At 44.0% G+C, this 17,442-nt stretch overlaps 1 non-coding gene across 1 annotated transcript; it reads left to right on the forward strand.

Moving 5' to 3' along the window:
* The first annotated feature begins 7,645 nt into the window (after nucleotides 1-7,645).
* On the forward strand, nucleotides 7,646-7,719 carry trnat-agu (transfer RNA threonine (anticodon AGU)). Its single transcript has one exon. It is a non-coding gene; the product is annotated as a tRNA-Thr (tRNA).
* The last annotated feature ends 9,723 nt before the right edge of the window (nucleotides 7,720-17,442 follow it).

Here is a 17,442-nt window from a genome sequence, read left to right on the forward strand (position 1 = left end):
TTTGCTGCAAAACCCATCCTGTGGAGTACTGAGCCTGGGCTGTTCCAGCTGTCTGAGGTGAAGAGATCTCCTCCACCTGTCCACTCGCCACAAGAAGACAACTTCGGCCAATGGAAAAGTGAACCCCACCCAACCCACCGTCCACTAATTCGTCAGCTACCCACCCTCCTTCCCTCATTTCCATAGAACCATAGAACCCATCGAAAAGATACAGCACAGAAGGGGGCCATTCGGCCCATCGTGTCTGCGCCGGCTCAAAGAACAACCAGGTCCCCATTTTCATCCCACCTTCCAGCAACCGGTCCTCAGCCCTGCAGCTTACAGCACTTTAGGTGCAGGTCCAGGTAATTTTTAAAGAGTTGAGGGCCCCAGCCTCTACCACCAATTCGGGCAGAGAATTCCATACACCCACCACCCTCTGGGTAAAAAAGTTTTTCGTCATGTCCCCTTTACTCCTTCCGCCAATTAGCTTAAATCTATGCCATCTAGTTCTTGAACTCTCCGCTTGGGGAAACCGATACTTCCTGTCCACTCTATCTAGTTCATTCATAACATTGTATGCCTCAATCAACTCTCCCCTCAACCTCCTCTGCTCCAAATAAAAGAATTCCAGCGTATCCAATCTCTCCTCGTAGCTGCAATTTTCAAGCCCTGGCAACATTCTTGTCAATCTGCTCTGCACTCTCTCCAGAGCAATTACATCCTGCCTGTAATATGCTGACCAGAACTACGCACAATACTCCAGCTGTGGCCTTACCAGTGTTTTATACAGTTCCATCATTACATCCCTGCTTTTTTATTCTATACCTCGGCTAATAACGGAGAGCATTCCGTATGCCTTCTTCACAAACTTATCTGCATGTACTGCCACCTTCAGGGACCTGTGCACATGCACTCCAAGGTCTCTCACTTCCTCTACCCTTCTCAATATATTCCCGCTTACTGCTTATTCCCTTTTACTGTTTGTCCTCCCGAAGTGCATTGCCTCACACTTCTCTGGGTTGAACTCCATTTGCCACTTTTCTGCCCACTCCACCAACCCATTGATATCGTCTTGGAGTCTACAGCTACCCTCTTCACTATCAATTACAAGGCCAATTTTTGTGTCGTCCGCAAATTTGCCAATCATGCCCCCTACATTCAAGTCCAAATCATTAATATAGACCACAAACAGCAAGGGACCCAAAACTGAGCCCTGTGGCACACAATTGGAAACGGATTTCCATTCGCAAAGACATCCATCGACTTTTACCATTTGTTTCCTGTTACTGAGCCAATGTTGGATCCAGTTCCCCACATTTCCCTGCATCCCATGGGCTTTTACCTTTCTGACCAGTCTGCCATGTGGGACCTTTTCAAATGCCTTACTAAAATCCATGCAGACAACATCCACTGCACTACCCTCATCAATCCTCCTTGTCACTTCCTCAAATAATTCAATCAGGTTTGTAAGGCATGACCTTCACTGAACAAAGCCATTCTGACTATCCCTGATGAAACCATGCCTTTCCAAGTAACAGATTATCCTATCTCTCAGTATTGATTCCAATAGATTTCCCACCACTGAGGTAATACTGACCGGCCTATAATTGTTCGGCCTTTCCCTCGTACCCTTTTTAAACAATGGTACTACGTTTGCAGTCTTCTAGTCCTCCGGTACCTCCCCTGTATCTCGTGAAGATAGGAAAATGATCCTTAGAGCATCCGCTATTTGCTTCCTGGTTTCCTTCAATAGCCTCGGAAACAATCCATCCGACCCTGGTGACTTATCAACTTTCATGGATTCCATTCCCTGTCGCACTTCCTCTCTCGTTATGTTTACCTTATCCAATATTTCACACCTCTCCTCTTTAACGACTACGTCCGGATCATCCCTTTCCTTTGTGAATACGGAGACAAAATATTCATTTAAAACCCTACCCACATCCACTGCTTTACACACAAGTTACCCTTATCATCCCTGATAGGTCCCATCTTTTCCTTAGCTATCCTCTTGTTGTTAATGTACTGATAAAACATCTTTGGATTTTCTTTAATCTTACCAGCTAATATTTTTTCATGCCCTATTTTTTCTTTCCTTATTTCCTTTTTTACGTCATCCCTGTACTTTCTATACTCCTCTAGGCTTTCTGCAGTATTTAGGTTTCTGTGACAGTCATAAGCTTTCTTTTTCTGCTTGATCTTGCCCCATGTACTTCTAGACACCCAGTGGGCTCTAAATTTGGCAGTGCCACCTTGTTTCTTTGAGGGGACGTGTCTGCATTGCACCCGTAGAATTTCACTTTTAGTGCCTCCCACTCTCTTGCCACTGATTTCTCCTCAAGTCTTTGTGTCCAGTCCACTTCTGCTAAATCACCTCTTAGTTCTGTAAAATTTGCCTTCCCCCAAATCAAAACGTTTACTCCTGATTTAACTCTGTCCTTTTCCATAATAATGCTAAAACTTACTGAATTGTGGTCACTATCCCCAATATGGTCACACACTGTCACTTCACCAACTTGCCCATCTTCATTTTCCAGGACTAAATCTAGAATTGCATCCCCTCTTGTTGGGCTTGTCACGTACTGGCTTAAAGTGTATTCCTGGACACCGATCAAGAATTTTGCGCCATCTGTGCCCCTCACACTGTTTGAATCCCAGTTCATGTTAGGGTAGTTGAAGTCCCCTACTATCAATGACCTCTTATTTTTGCACTTAGAAATTTGCCTACATGTTTGTTCTTCTATCCCCCTTTCGCTATTCGAGGGTCAATAGCACAATCCTCGTAGTGTGACTGCCCCTTTTTTATTTCTTAGCTCAACCCACATGGTCTCGATTGATATCCATTTAGCTTTTTCATCCCTTCTCACAACTGTAATTGATTCTTTAACCAACAATGCTACCCCCTCCATTTTTATCACCCTCTCTATCCTGCCTGAAAAACTCTATATCCAGGGATATTGAGCTGCCAATTATCCCCCTCTCTAAGCCAGGTTTCCGTTGGAGCAATGATATCATGCTGCCACGTTCTTATCTGTGTCCTTCGCCTATCTGCTTTGTTTGTAATACTCCTTGCATTAAAGTATATACCCTTTAAACCCGTGAAATTTCTGTGCTGAACACGATTTAACCTTTGCTTCTTTTGCCTTTCTGAGTCGCTAACAACATCATTAACTGCTTTTCTACTTCCTGGTCTGAATTTCTCTGTACCTGCCTTTTGGTTCCCAAAACCCCTGCCATTCTAGTTTGAAGCCTCCCCAACAGAACTAGCAAATGCCCCCATGATGATATTGGTCCCGGTTCTGCTTGGGTGCAACCCGTCCAGCTTGTACATGTTCTGCCTTTCCCAGAATCGGTCCCAATGCCTCATGAATTTAATCCCCTCACTCCTGCACCATCTCTCAAGCCACATCATCCTCCAATACAATTTAAATACCTGCACTGTGAGACAGAGAGTTTGAAGAGACAGAAACACTCACATACCATCTTACAATACATTTTGGATACCCGCACAGTGAGAAAGAGAGTTTAATGCAACAAAGACACTCACAGAGTCCTCCAATACACTTTGAAAACCATGGCAGTGAGACAGGGCGTTTAACGATGTACACAATCAAACATCATCCTCCAATACACTTGAAATACCTGCACAGTGAGACAGAGAGTTTAAAGAGACAGAGGCAATCAAAATATCTTCCAATACAATTGAAATACCAGGGCATTGAGACAGGGCCTTTAAGGATACACACACACACACACACACACACACACACACATCATCCTCCAATACACTTCAAATACCTGCACAGTGAGACAAACAGTCGAAGGAGACACAAACAGTCACGTCATCCTCCAACACAATTTATATACCTGCACATTGAGACAGAGAGTTTAAAGATACACGCACTCACACCATCCTAAAATACACTTTAAATACCTGCACAGTGAGTCAGGGCGTTTAAAGATATAGAGACACTCACATAGTACTCCAATACACTTTAATTATCTGCACAGTGATACACACAATTACACATCATTGTCCAATACACTTTAATTACCTGCACAGTGAGACGAGAGTTTAAAGATACAGAGACAGTCTCACCGTCCTCCAATACACTTTAAATACCATGGCAGTGAGATAGGGCCATTAAAGATACGCACAATCACACATCATCCTCCAATACACTATAATTACCATTACAGTGAGAAAAGGGCGCTTAAAGGTACACACAATCACACAACCTCTTCCAATGCACTTGAAATACTTGCACATTGAGACAGAGAGGTTTAACACACGGGGACACTCACACCATCCTCCAATACACCTTAAATGCCTGCACAGTGAGACAGAGAGTTTAATATACAGAGGCACTCATACCGTCCTCCAATACACTTTTGTGACCTGCACAGTGCGACAGTGAGTTAGAAGATACACACATTTACACATCTTCTTCCAATACACTTTAAATACATGTGCATTGATACAGAGTGTTTAAAGATACACTCAATCACACATCATCATCCAACACAATTGAAATACCTGCACAGTGAGACAGAGGGCTTTAAGATACAGAGACAATCAAAACATCCGCCAATACCCATTAAATACCAGGGCAGTGAGATAGGGCATTTCAGGATACACAAACTCACACATCATCCTTCAATACACTTCAAATACCTGCACAGTGAGACAGACAGTTTAAGGATATAGAATCAGTCACGTCATCCTCCAACACAATTTATATACCTGCACAATGTTACAGAGAGTTTAAAGATACACACAATCACACCATCCTAAAATACACTGTAAATACCCGCACAGTGAGTCAGGGCGTTTAAAGATACAGAGACACTCACCGGGTCCTCCAATACACTTTAAATAACTGCACAATGAGACATAGAGTTTAAGCATACACTCAATCACACATCATCCTCCAATACACTTTAAATACCTGCACAATGAGACATAGAGTTTAAAGATACAGAGACACTCACACCATCATCCTCCAATACACTTTAAATACCTGCACAGTGAGACAGAGAGTTTAACGATACAGAGACACTCACACCATCATCCTCCAATACACTTTAAATACCTGCACAGTGAGACAGAGAGTTTAAAGATACAGAGACACTCACACCATCATCCTCCAATACACTTTAAATACCTGCACAGTGAGACAGAGAGTTTAACGATACAGAGACACTCACACCATCATCAGACAAAACACTTTACATTCCGGCACACTGAGACAGAGGTTTTAAGATACAGAGACACTCACATTATCCTCCATTACGCTTTAAATACCTGTACAGTGAGACAGAGAGTTCAAAGATACACACAATCACACATCAGAAGGCATTCGACAAGGTGCAACATAAAAGATTATGGGATAAATGGTTCATTCTCGGACTGGCAACCAGTAGCCAGTGGTGTTCCGCAGGTGTCGGTGCTGGGTCCCCAACTCTTTACAATCTATATTAATGATTTGGAGGAGGGGACCGAGTGCAACGTATCAAAGTTTGCAGATGATACAAAGATGGGAGGGAAAGTGGAAAGTGAGGAGGACATAAAAAACCGACAAGGGGATATAGACAGGCTGGGTGAGTGGGCGGAGATTTGGCAGATGCAATACAATATTGGAAAATGTGAGGTTATGCACTTTGGCAGGAAAAATCAGAGAGCAAGTTATTATCTTAAAGGCGAGAAACTGGAAAGTACTGCAGTACAAAGGGATCTGGGGGTCCTGCTTCAGAGCGAAGCAACATATGCAAGATTGGTGGGAGATGCGACTGGAGATAATGAGCCTGGGGCAGTGAGCCCATCTCTTGAGCATTAAGATATTCAGTATCCGAAGAAGCAGGGAGATGAGGTCGTTGTGTCTATTTATCCAGGTATCTGCAAAATCCATCGTCTCTCAATGTCCAGCATCATTCTTCCCCTCTCCTCCTTTCCAGTTAAGGTTTTTTTCTCGTTAAGTCTCTGTGTTTACTTTGAACATCTATTTCACCGGCATCTGGAGGAGCAGAGGAAGCTGGAGATAAAGTAGTGACAGAAAGAGAAGGAGATGGCTCGTGATGGCAGAATCTTGTGTGTGTCAATTGCTTCAAGTGAGACATGACAGTCCTGCGTTGCCTTGCACCTTTCCAAGGAGCTGCACTGATTCGGTGCGTACGCTTTGGAAATGGAAACAGTTACACCAGCCGTTTGTGGTGTTATTTCCCCTCACTGTCCATTTCATGTACCTGCTGATCCGCACTTGGCGCTGTCGTTGTCAGAACAAGTCTTTCATGCTCGAACAGTAAATTCCATTTTGTGCGAGTAACTTATCTGGGGCGAAAGTGACGTGAGTTTCAAAGGGACAAGTCGGAAAGGCAGCGTTGGTCTGCTTGCTTGAATGAAAATTGCAGTAGATTCGTTGGTGGTCCAGTGCTGAGGATTCGGCGCTCTCGCCGCCGCGGCACCATGTTTGATTCTCGATCAGGGAACTTCTCTTTCCTGGTGTTGACCAAAATAGCACCAACCAATTTCCCCCGACTGAGCACAAAGCTCGCTCCTGATCAGCATGAGCAATTTCACCGCTCCTGCCTGAACATCCGGCAGACCATCATTCTTCAATTTTACAACCCATAAGAGCGATACACAATGCACTTTCTTGCCTTCTGTAAAATGCCTCCTGTTCGAAAGTCGTGCCGCTCATCGAAGTCTGCGTGTAGTTTTCTTGCCATTTCTGTCATGATTTGGAAAAGATCTGCGGCCGGACACTTTAAATGTTGGCGACCTTTAACTGTAGCTCACAGTGTCCGAACAGTCACTGTTATCATTAGCCTTTTTATGTATCTTACAGATTCTAGAAAGGTCCCTATGGATTGGAAGGTAACAAACGTCACCCCACTATTCAAGAAAGGAGGGAGAGAGAAAACAGGGAACTACAAGTGATTAGCCTGACAATAGTAGGAGGAAAAATGCTAGAATCTATAACTCGGGACGTGGTAACAGGGCACGTAGAAGATCATAATATGGTTCGGCACATGGAACACGGTTTTATGAAAGGGAAATCGTGTTTGACAACTCTATTAGAGGTTTTGAGGGTGTAGATTGCAGGGTAGATAAGGGAGAACCAGTGGATGTAGAATATTTGGATTTTCAAAAGGCATTCGATAAGGTGCCACCCAAAAGTTTGTTAAACAAGATTTGGGCTCATGGGATTGTGGGAATATATTAACATGTACTGGGGATTTGTTGACGTACAGAAAACAGTAAGTCGGAATAAACAGGTCATTTTCGGGTTGGCAGGTTGTAACCAGTGATGTGCCGTGAAGATCAGTGCTTGGGCCTCAGCTATTTACAATCGATATTAATGACTTAGATGAGGGGACCGAGTGTAATGTATCCAAGTTTGCTGACGATACAAAACTAGGTGGGAAGGTAAGCCGTGAGGAGGACGCAAAGAGGATGCAAAGTGATACAGACAGGTTAAGTGAGTGGGCTAGAAGTTGGCAAATAAAGTATAAAGTGGGGAAATGTGAGGTCATTCAGCAGTGGGATTCACAGGGAAACGGGCAAGCGAAATTGACAAAGATGGAACAGTCAGAACCCCCAACAGAATGTGACGTGTGGCTGATAGATATTAATGAGAGGAAGTGAAAACCGATATCAGGAATTGGCTCCGTGGCTTAGTTGGTTAAAGCGCCTGTCTAGTAAACAGGAGATCCTGGGTTCAACTCCCAGCGGCGCCTTTATGTAATTTATTATGTTTAGTGAATCTGACATGCGAAAACAGACAGTGCGGTGTTTGTCCTTGTTCAGGAGCAAACACAGAACTGATCAGAATGTCTCTTAAAAAATGTCGTTTCATTATGCAGATGGACCTCTCATGGAATGTGACCGAAACACGTCAATGGAAGGACACGTTCTTGTCTCTGGGCTGGTTGAGGTCGGGGTATGATTCGAGAGTCAGAGCGCGGACAAGCCCAAATTTAACCCGAGACTTTTGATCTTGACCTGCGGTTCAAACTTTTGCAAAGAGTGGAAAGAAGTCCCCAAATCACTCCACCTGAATCTCAAGCACCTTCGGAAGAAGTTCAGTTCAAACAATCAGGATTTAAATGCACCTCAAAGCCCTGCACTTTCATTGAACGAGCTTTGCTTACAATTGCATTCGACCTTGAAACCGCTCTGGGCTTTCATCTCACTGAAGCAGAGTATGGCCGCTTTGTATCTGTGAGCTTGTCGGTGACGAGGTTCGCTTTGATATTGATCGCTTCCAATTTTTAAGATCTCGCCAAGCGTCAGGGAAAAGAAACCGAGAATCGAATTGTCCCTGTAATTGATGAATTGAAGTGATTGGTGCTCCAAGCAGATCTGGAAAATGCGCAGTGCAATCGCTCAGGAGTTCCAAATCCACCCTCTCGCCACTGGGCGATCATATTAACTGAACTTTATTCTGGCCCAGTGTCACCGCGCTGAAATCGAGTATTTCTCCGGCACGTTTCTCTTCACTTCATAGTTGCTGATTTAAGAGTGAAGACCGGCTCGTTGGATTTTCACTCCTGCAAGTTTCAACCGTTCATTTTGGACTGACAATAGACAACTGTTATATTGGTCACTGCAACCTCAAAGTTTCGCTGAGTGAATTATTGGTTTAGTAGGTAAATTCTTCACCTGTCTCGTAATGCTATCGGTTAACGCGAAAGTTTGATGGTTTGAGCCCTAATTTTATTTTCCCTAAGGATTCATCGCCTCAAAGCTCCAGGGTTTCAATGTGTGGTTTGTCTGCAAGAAAATGTAACGTGATCATTGCCGGCTGAGCAGGGCTGATATTCCACCATTTACCCTGTAGTCGGAGAGCAGGCACATGAATCAGATAAAGGAATGGAACATTGGCTTCACGGAAATCACAATTCATAACCCATTTATTTTTAGCGCTTTTATTTTAAATGATTTAACGCCTGCCTTGAATGGTCGACCGAGGACTGTCACACAAACAGGTTAAATCTTCATAGAATAATTGCCACAGTCATTTTTAGACTGGATGCCGCACGGCCACTTTGCTGTCAGTGAAGAGAGACCAGAAAGAGCGAAGTGCCGTTTGCCCCTCTCAGTGTGGCCCTGAAGGACTGTGTCCAGGCTGAAGTTCTGTTCGCACCGGACGATCCTCCCCCCAGATTGTCATTTCTGAGCTCCAGTCAGGTGATGCTAAACACTCAGGTGGGAAAGACCAAAATCTCCAACAAGGTGTGTAAAACAAAGCAGATTTATTTAACAGATATCCAGAATATTAATCTCCAGCCCAGTTATAGGGTTATTAACATCAGAAGAAACAAACCCAAAATGTCAGAATGAAAATGGTTCAGTTCTGGATGGGATTAACAGCAGAACCCAACTCCTGCAGTCACTTTTGAACTCCCTGGTGTCTCAGCACGTGTGATGACTGAGTGAATCCCTTCCCACACACGGAATCATAGAATCATCGAAAGTTACAGAACAGAAGGAAGCCATTCGGCCTATCGTGTCTGTGCCGGCCGAAAAAGAGCTATCCAACTTAATCCTACTTTCCAACACTTGGTCCATAGCCCTGTAGGTTACGGCACTTCAGTTGCACATCCAAGTACTTTTCAAATGAGTTGAGATTTTCTGCCTCGACCACCCTTTCAGACAGTGAGTTCCAGACCCCTAACACCCTTACCGCTTTTGTGTATCCTGTTACTTTTTTACTGAAATCCGGAAGTCCATAAACAACTCCCACGAAAGTCTTGCATTCTGTTCTGTTACTCAATTCTACGCAAAGCGTTGCGACTGCGTGCTCACCTTTACTGATATCTCTTCTTTCTAATGCAGTAATAGTATCCCTCCTCAATATCGCTACTCCACCGGCTTTTCCAATGTCCCTATCCTTTCGAAACGGCTCATAACCTGAAATATTTATCTGCCAGACATGCCCAGTTTGTAGCCAGGTCTCAGTGATGAGCACTACGTTATGCACTATAAGCTGAATTTAAGCTACTAATTTACTTGTTTTATTACTTATGCTACGTACATTAGTGTATAGAACATTTAAATGGGCATTGGAACGTGTCCTACCCTAATGCCCTGATGTTGTGTTTAACACACTTGATAAATAAGTTTGGTGAGCTGCAGACACAAATGGTAACATGGGATTATGTTATCGTGTCAATAATGGAGACCTGGCTCAAACAAGCGGCGGAATGGCCACTTAAATATTCCTGTCTACAACGTATTCAGGAAAGGCAGGGAAAAAATGTAGTGGGGGGTAGGGGGGGGGTTAGAGGGGAGCAGGCACGATTGATCAAAAATACTGTTACAGCGGTAGAAAGGGTCGCCATGCTTAAGGGTTCAAAGGCAGAATCTATTTGTTTCGAATTAAGGAACAATTGAGGAGCTATTACGCTTCTGGATGCATTCTATAGGCGACCAAATAGTGGGAAGGCGATAGAGGAGCAAATTGGCAGGCAAATCGCAGAAAGATGCAATAATTTTAGAGTAGTGATAAAAGGGAACTTCATTTATCCTAATATAGACTGGGAAATAGCAGTGTAAAAGTCAAAGAGGACGAGCAATTCCTGAAATGTGTACAAGAGATCTTTCTTAATCCGTATGTTTTCAGCCCAACGAGCAAGGAAGCAGTGTTGGATTGATTTAGGGGAAAGAAGTGGGGCAAGTGGAGCATGATTCAGTGGGGGAGCATTTGCAGCAGGTTTAGTGTAGTTATGGAAAATGCAAGGAAAAATCAGATATGAAAATACTCAAATGGGAAGAGCGAATTTCAGCGAGTTGAAAAGGGATCGGGTCCAGATGGATTGGAATCAAAGATTGGCAGGTAAAACAGTAAATGAGCAATGGGAGGCTTTGAGTGAGGAGATATCTCGTGTACAGACTGGTTCCATTCTTACGAGGGGAAAGATAGGGCATGGAAAATCTGAGCTCCCTGGATGACAACAGAGTATTTGAGACAGCATTTTGTACATTCTGAATAACAATGTCCGTACAGGTGTGTCCGCGGTTATGAAACACAACCTCGTCACCTCCACGCTGACAGATGTAAAGTGGCCACATTCTGCTTCAGTGAGATGAAATCCGAGAGCGGTTTCAAGGTCAATTGCAATTGCAAGCAGAATGCATTCAGAGGACGTGAGATCATTGAGATACCTCCAAACACCCTGTCAGTTTGAACAGCAGCTCAAGATCAAAAGTCGGGGGGAAAAAAATGAGGGCTCGTCCGGGGTCTCTCACATATTTCAAGCAACAAACCCGAAGCGAGAATCATACCCCTAGACCAACGAGCCCGCTGGGAAAAAAAACGCAACAAGCAGTAGTTTCTGAGTATCAGCGGCCACTTTCCCCAAATCTCCTTCAAAGGACCGGAAATAAAAATGTGTCCGTACATTGGTGAAGAATTATAAAGCAAATGTCTTCACTGTTGGGTTTTGTTTAGGGCTCCTGACGCTGATAAAGATGATTGGGGACAGTTGATGAGTCAATGGTTGTAAGGGCGCAGATACTCCGGTGCAACGGTGCAGATACTCCGGTGTGAGGGTGCAGATGCTCGGATATAAAGGTGCAGATACTCCGGTGTAAGGGTGCAGATATTCCGGTGCAAGGTTGCAAATACTCGGATTTAAGGGTGCAGATACTCGGATGTGAGGATTTGTTGCCGCGACTGAAATGCGGCTTAGAACTGTTGTTATTATCCAAGATGTGGAGATGCCGGTGATGGACTGGGGTGGACAAATGTAAGGAATCTTACAACAACAGGTTATAGTCCAACAAATTTATTTTAAAATCACAAGCTTTCGGAGATTATCTCCTTCGTCAGATGAATGAATGAAAAGGTTCTCAAATCGCATATCTTATACGATGTTGGGACAGCATCACACCAATCAAAAGGTGTCGTTGTTATTCAAACAGGCCAGTCACGGAGAACAGCACGTCCCAGTACACTCGATATACATTGTGTCTTTTACACGCTACAAGTAACCCCACCAGCAAAAAGGGGGAAAAATTTATATGTTTTTTAAAATCTCTCTCTCTCTCTCTGCCATTTTTAGTTTCTTTCTGCCTGCCTGTGTAAAAGACACAATGTATATCGAGTGTACTGGGACGTGCTGTTCTCCGTGACTGGCCTGTTTGAATAACAACGACACCTTTTGATTGGTGTGATGCTGTCCCAACATCGTATAAGATATGCGATTTGAGAACCTTTTCATTCATTCATCTGACGAAGGAGATAATCTCCGAAAGCTTGTGATTTTAAAATAAATTTGTTGGACTATAACCTGGTGTTGTAAGATTCCTCACAGTTATTATTCAAGGCAGCGCTGCAGGATCCTTTCATGATCTCTCACAAATCAACTGCAACCCATCGGAATGTGAATACAATTTTGCGTTTCCAAAATAAAAGGGAGTGACATTCATTGTGGAAACAGTCTGGCGTCACTCACTGCAGAAATATCCATGTCAGAGTGAAGCGGCTCTCCTGCAACCTTCGGGCCTTGTCTGTCAAGAAGAATTCAGATTTCCGCGAAGCCAATCACAGGTTCAATGGTGGAAGATCGGCCGTGCTCAGCTGGCGATCGAAACCGGGCATTAGTTTTGCAGCCAAAACAAACATCAGAAACCAGGAAATGCGAGACCATGAAGATAAAAGTTATCCCACCACCCCTGGGTGGGCTCGACCAACCAACCTTTCGATTAATAGGCGAACGCGCTAACGGATTGCGCCACAGAGACAGTACACGTTTGATTCTGAACCACTGATTGAACGAGCTAAAAATTCAGGTTGCAGCGATTAATATAACCTCTCTCCACTATCAGTTTACTTTTCCAAAATAAAGTGTGTGAAGTTTGCACGAGTGAAAATCTGTGCTCTATTATTCCTGAACATTAAACTCACCTTGCCATTAAACACCTGTATGTTGGAAGATTCAGTCCCCTCGTGGTCGAGAGGATTGATTTATCGAGCTGTGATTCGCCATTCTCTATTCCAGTAATATTCAGGTTTGCTAAAAATGAGATGAGATGAAATGAGCAGGTCCGACGAGCAGGTCTGTGACACGACTCGGTGTTTACAAAGTTGTCTCTTGCACTTACAGTGAAGCGGACGGCAGTTTTCACTCTTAAACCAGTAATTATGATGTTCAGAAAAAGTGTGGTCGAGAGATACTCGATTTCAGTGCGGTGACACTGGGTCAGAGTAAAGTTCAGTTCATGCGATTGCCGAGTGGCGAGAAGGTGGATTTGGAACTCCTGTGCGGCTGCACTGCGAGTTCTCCAGATCTGCTTGGAGCGATATTCACTTCAATTCATCACTGACAGGGACAATTTGATTCTAAGTTACTTTTTCTCTGCTGTTTGGTGAGATTTCAAAAGTTGTAAACGACCCACACCGACCCCAAACCCGTCACTTCCACTCTGACAGATGTAACACGGTCACACTCTTCCCTTCAGTGAGATGAAAGCCGGGAGCGATTTCACGGTCGAATGCAATGGCGGACAAAACTCATTCCAAGAAAGTGCAGGTCATTGAGGTGCTTTTAAATTCCTGATTGTTTGCACTGAACTTCTTCCCAAAGCGTTTGAGATTCACGTGGAGCGATTTGGGGACTTCATTTCACTCTTTGCAAAAGTTTCAACCGCAGGTCAAGATCAAACGTCGAGGGCAGAATGAGACGCCTTCCTGAAATTTGAGAACCAGGGAAGCAGACTTTACAGCAAGGTTCTGTTTATTGAGAAAAAGCAGATGAAATATTCATTCCGGAACGATCCAGAATCCGATCAGCTCGAAAAGTAACGGTTACCCCGTGATTTGAACACGCAGCCTTCTGGTGACGCAATAAGTCATGCAGATCGAAGCAGGAAGTTGAAAAGTGGGAATTGATAGTTTCAGTGAGTGGGCAAAACTGCGGCAAATATACTTCAATGTGGGGGAGAGCGAGCTCATCCACTTTAAATCTAAGAAAGATAAATCAGAATGTTTTCTCAATGGTGAGAAACTGGGAACTGTGGAGGAGCAGAGAGATTTAGGGGTCCAAGTACAGAAAGCGCGACCAACTAGCGTACAGTACAGAAATTAATTAAAATGTCTAATGGACCGTCAGTACGGCCGGTTAACTCAGTTGCTTAGAGTGTTGTAACGCCATGATCATGGATTCGATTCTTATAATTTACTTTATTTATTTCGGCTTTTTATAACTTTTAAAATCGAAGCTTTACAAAAAAAAAATGAAGACAGATTCGAGGGGACAGTTTTTTGAATAACATCCATTGTCACTTTGCCCCTGGACCGGAGAAACACGTCTTTCTTTTTATTCGGGTTTTTTTGGCAACTGACCCTGTGACGCAACGGCTGGTGTGTTGGACTTCTACTTGTTTTGTTTGATAAGCCATTCAAAGGTTGTGGATTCGAGTTGCAATGGCGTTGGATTTTAGTTCGGGAGCTGGGAAGTGAAATTTTGCAGCAAAACCGCAACAGGATCATTAATGTCCGTCAAGGATGTGAAACTGCCCCCGGCACTTCATCTGACACAAGTGGCTCCAGTCACACCCGGATTCATGATTCTTAAACCATTCTGAGCTGGATTGGCGGAACTCTCTCAAGAAGGAGACTCATCATCTGCTCAGACCGAAAGTCAATCTGCTGGACTTCCGGCTCTGTCAGTCTGCATGTTCCTTCAGACAAGTTTCTAACTGGACACATGCATCCTGCTGCCGTGCGAGCATTGGTGCTTCAGGGGTAGAATTCTTGCTTGCAGTAATTCTATTCCTGTAAAACTAGCTCCTGAAGTGTAAGATGGAAAGTATCCTGGCTGAGCGGCCTCTGGCGCTGGTTTAAAGCTCCAGTTAAATCCCACGATTTGAAGATGGATCAAAATCATAGTTTGTGTCTACAAAACTGCAGCCTCCCTCCTGTAAACAAGTAATATTAAACATCTCATCTGCTCTTGCAACCGCGTAGTCCGGAGGAACCACATGGCAATTCAGATAATTAAATGCATTTTGGAGCACATCAATTTTACCTTCAACTCCGGTCGAAATGTTCACAAGGAAAAGGATTGTTTGATCTTGCTGAGATTCGAATTAAAAACCCCGGCATTTCCTGAGCCTGTAACGAATATAAGGACTGATTGCGCCGCGAGAGCCCGGTCACTCTGATCACCTGTCCCACTCTGCTGGAAAGAATCTTAAGGTGAGACGTCATTACATGTGGAAACGTGTCCTGTCCCCGTGATGAAACTAATATCTGCACTTTCACTTTCAGCTTCTTTCACATCCTCTGCTCCATCGCACTGTAATCGGGTTTTCTGTGAACAGGTCAAAATGGATATTTGCAGAAATTCTGTCAATGGTAAAATTCGAATCGAGAAACGCCCCAGACATTGAAACCAGCGATTTAAACCATTAGCTCAGACTTCCACAAAACAGGGCCAGTCTTTAAAGGTCTGTTTAATGATCAAACAAATTAATTCAAGCTGATTGACCGCATTTGCCTCGTGCTGGGGTTGTTCACCTTAGAGCAGAGAAGGTTCAGAGGAGATTTGAAAGAAGTGTTCAAAGTCATGAAGGGTTTCGATAAAGTAAATAAAGAGAAGCTGTTTTAATTGGCGGAATGGTCGGGAACCAGAGGAAACAGATTTGAGGTGATTGCAAAAGAACAAAAGGCGATATGAGGAAAAACTTAATTACGCAGCGAATAGTTCTGATCTGGAATGCGCTGCTTGAAAGGGTGGTGGAAGCAGATTCAATCGTGACTTAAAAAAGGAATTTGAAGGGGAAAAGTACAGAGCACCGGGAAAGGGCCGGGGAATGGGACTAATTGGATTGCTCTTATATAAAGCCGCCACAGGCTCGATGAGCCGAATTGCCTCCTTCTGTGCTGTAACCATTCTATGATTCGATGGACAGAAGCGGTCTGAATGAATGGGCGATCGGTTGAGGGAAGCAGGGAAATTTCCGACTGGTTGTCCGGTTGTGTGACTGACGGCTCCTTGTTCCAGGATTATGCTTTTCATTTTGGGCGTTTCACTGATTGATATGTGCGAGGTCCCCAGTTCAAATCCCAGAACCCTCCTGTTTCACTATTTCCAATGAAGATTCACTTATTTCTTTCTCACATCTTTTCAGCGTTGCAGAAAGCAGGATTGATTTAATTCTCGAGCATATTTGAGGTCCAGAGGCCGGAATGCATCCGGTTTGTCGACGCAAGACACACGGAGAGAGTAAAATGCCTCACGGCGGTTTGCAGATTGAATCTGAAGGTGAATTTATCCCAATTCAGGCGATCTCAGAGGTGCAGAATAAAAATGCTCCTTAATTGGTCGGGAATACGAACCCTGTTCCCTCGCGTGGTAAGTGCAAATTCTACCAGTGAAACAGCAACGTTTGCATGGTATCGGGCTCTCCGTGTCCAGTTGGAAACCTGTTTAAAACAACATATAATTTCACAAATCTCCTCTGAGTACCTTGCGCATTCTGATTTACAGCCGTGCATTACTAGCACTCGCTGCTTGTGATGGCCGAGTGGTTCAGGCGTTAGATCTAAAACTGGACAGGGTCTTTCGGTGAAACATTGGAATGCTGCTCGCGGCGCTATTGTTTCAAGTTTTGTTCAATGCTCAAATAAATATGAACTGGAGATAACGGGCCGCATTTCCTTCTCTCAGACAGATCCTCCACCGCGGCAGAGCCTTTTAATTGGGAGCCCAGTGGTCACTTGCAAAATTTGAAGGTGCGTGAAGGAAACTTCACAATAATCCACAACTGGAGAATTGTGTCCAATTCTGGGTACCGCACTTTAGGAAGGATGTGAAGGCCACAGAGAGGATGCAGAAAAGATTTACTGGAATGGTTCCAGGGATGAAGGACTTCAGTTACGTGGATAGACTGGCGAAGCTGGGGTTGTTCTCCTTCGGGCAGGAAGGTTGAGAGGAGATTTGACAGAAGTGTTCAAAATCATGACGGGTTTAGATAAAGTAAATAAACAGAAACTGCTCCCGTTGGCGGAAGGGTCGAGAACCAGAGGATACAGATTTACGGTGGTTGACAAAAGAACCAAAGGCGATATGAGGAAAAACGTTTTAAATCAGCGAGTAGTTATAATCTGGAATGCATCGCCTGAAAGGTTGGTGGAAGCAGATTTAATCATGACTTTCTAAAAGGAATTGGATAAGTATTTGAAGGAAAATATTTGCGGGTCGACAGGGAAAGAACGGGGGAATGGGACTAACTGGATTGCTCTTAAAGAGAGCCGGGGAAGGCTCAATGGGCCGAATGGCCTCCTTCTGTGCAGTAACGATTCTATGAATGTATGAGTCCATCTCTCTCAAGCTTCATTTCAAATTCTGCTATCTTGATAATCAAGCTTTTTTTCTATACTTAGATCTCTCAATCTCTCCCTGTCTCTGTCCCTCTGTGTTTTCCCCTGATGGACTTCTCAGGCTTCGTTG

This window comes from Heptranchias perlo, unplaced genomic scaffold (genome assembly GCF_035084215.1).
Source record: "Heptranchias perlo isolate sHepPer1 unplaced genomic scaffold, sHepPer1.hap1 HAP1_SCAFFOLD_73, whole genome shotgun sequence".
NCBI classification, from domain to species: domain Eukaryota; kingdom Metazoa; phylum Chordata; class Chondrichthyes; order Hexanchiformes; family Hexanchidae; genus Heptranchias; species Heptranchias perlo.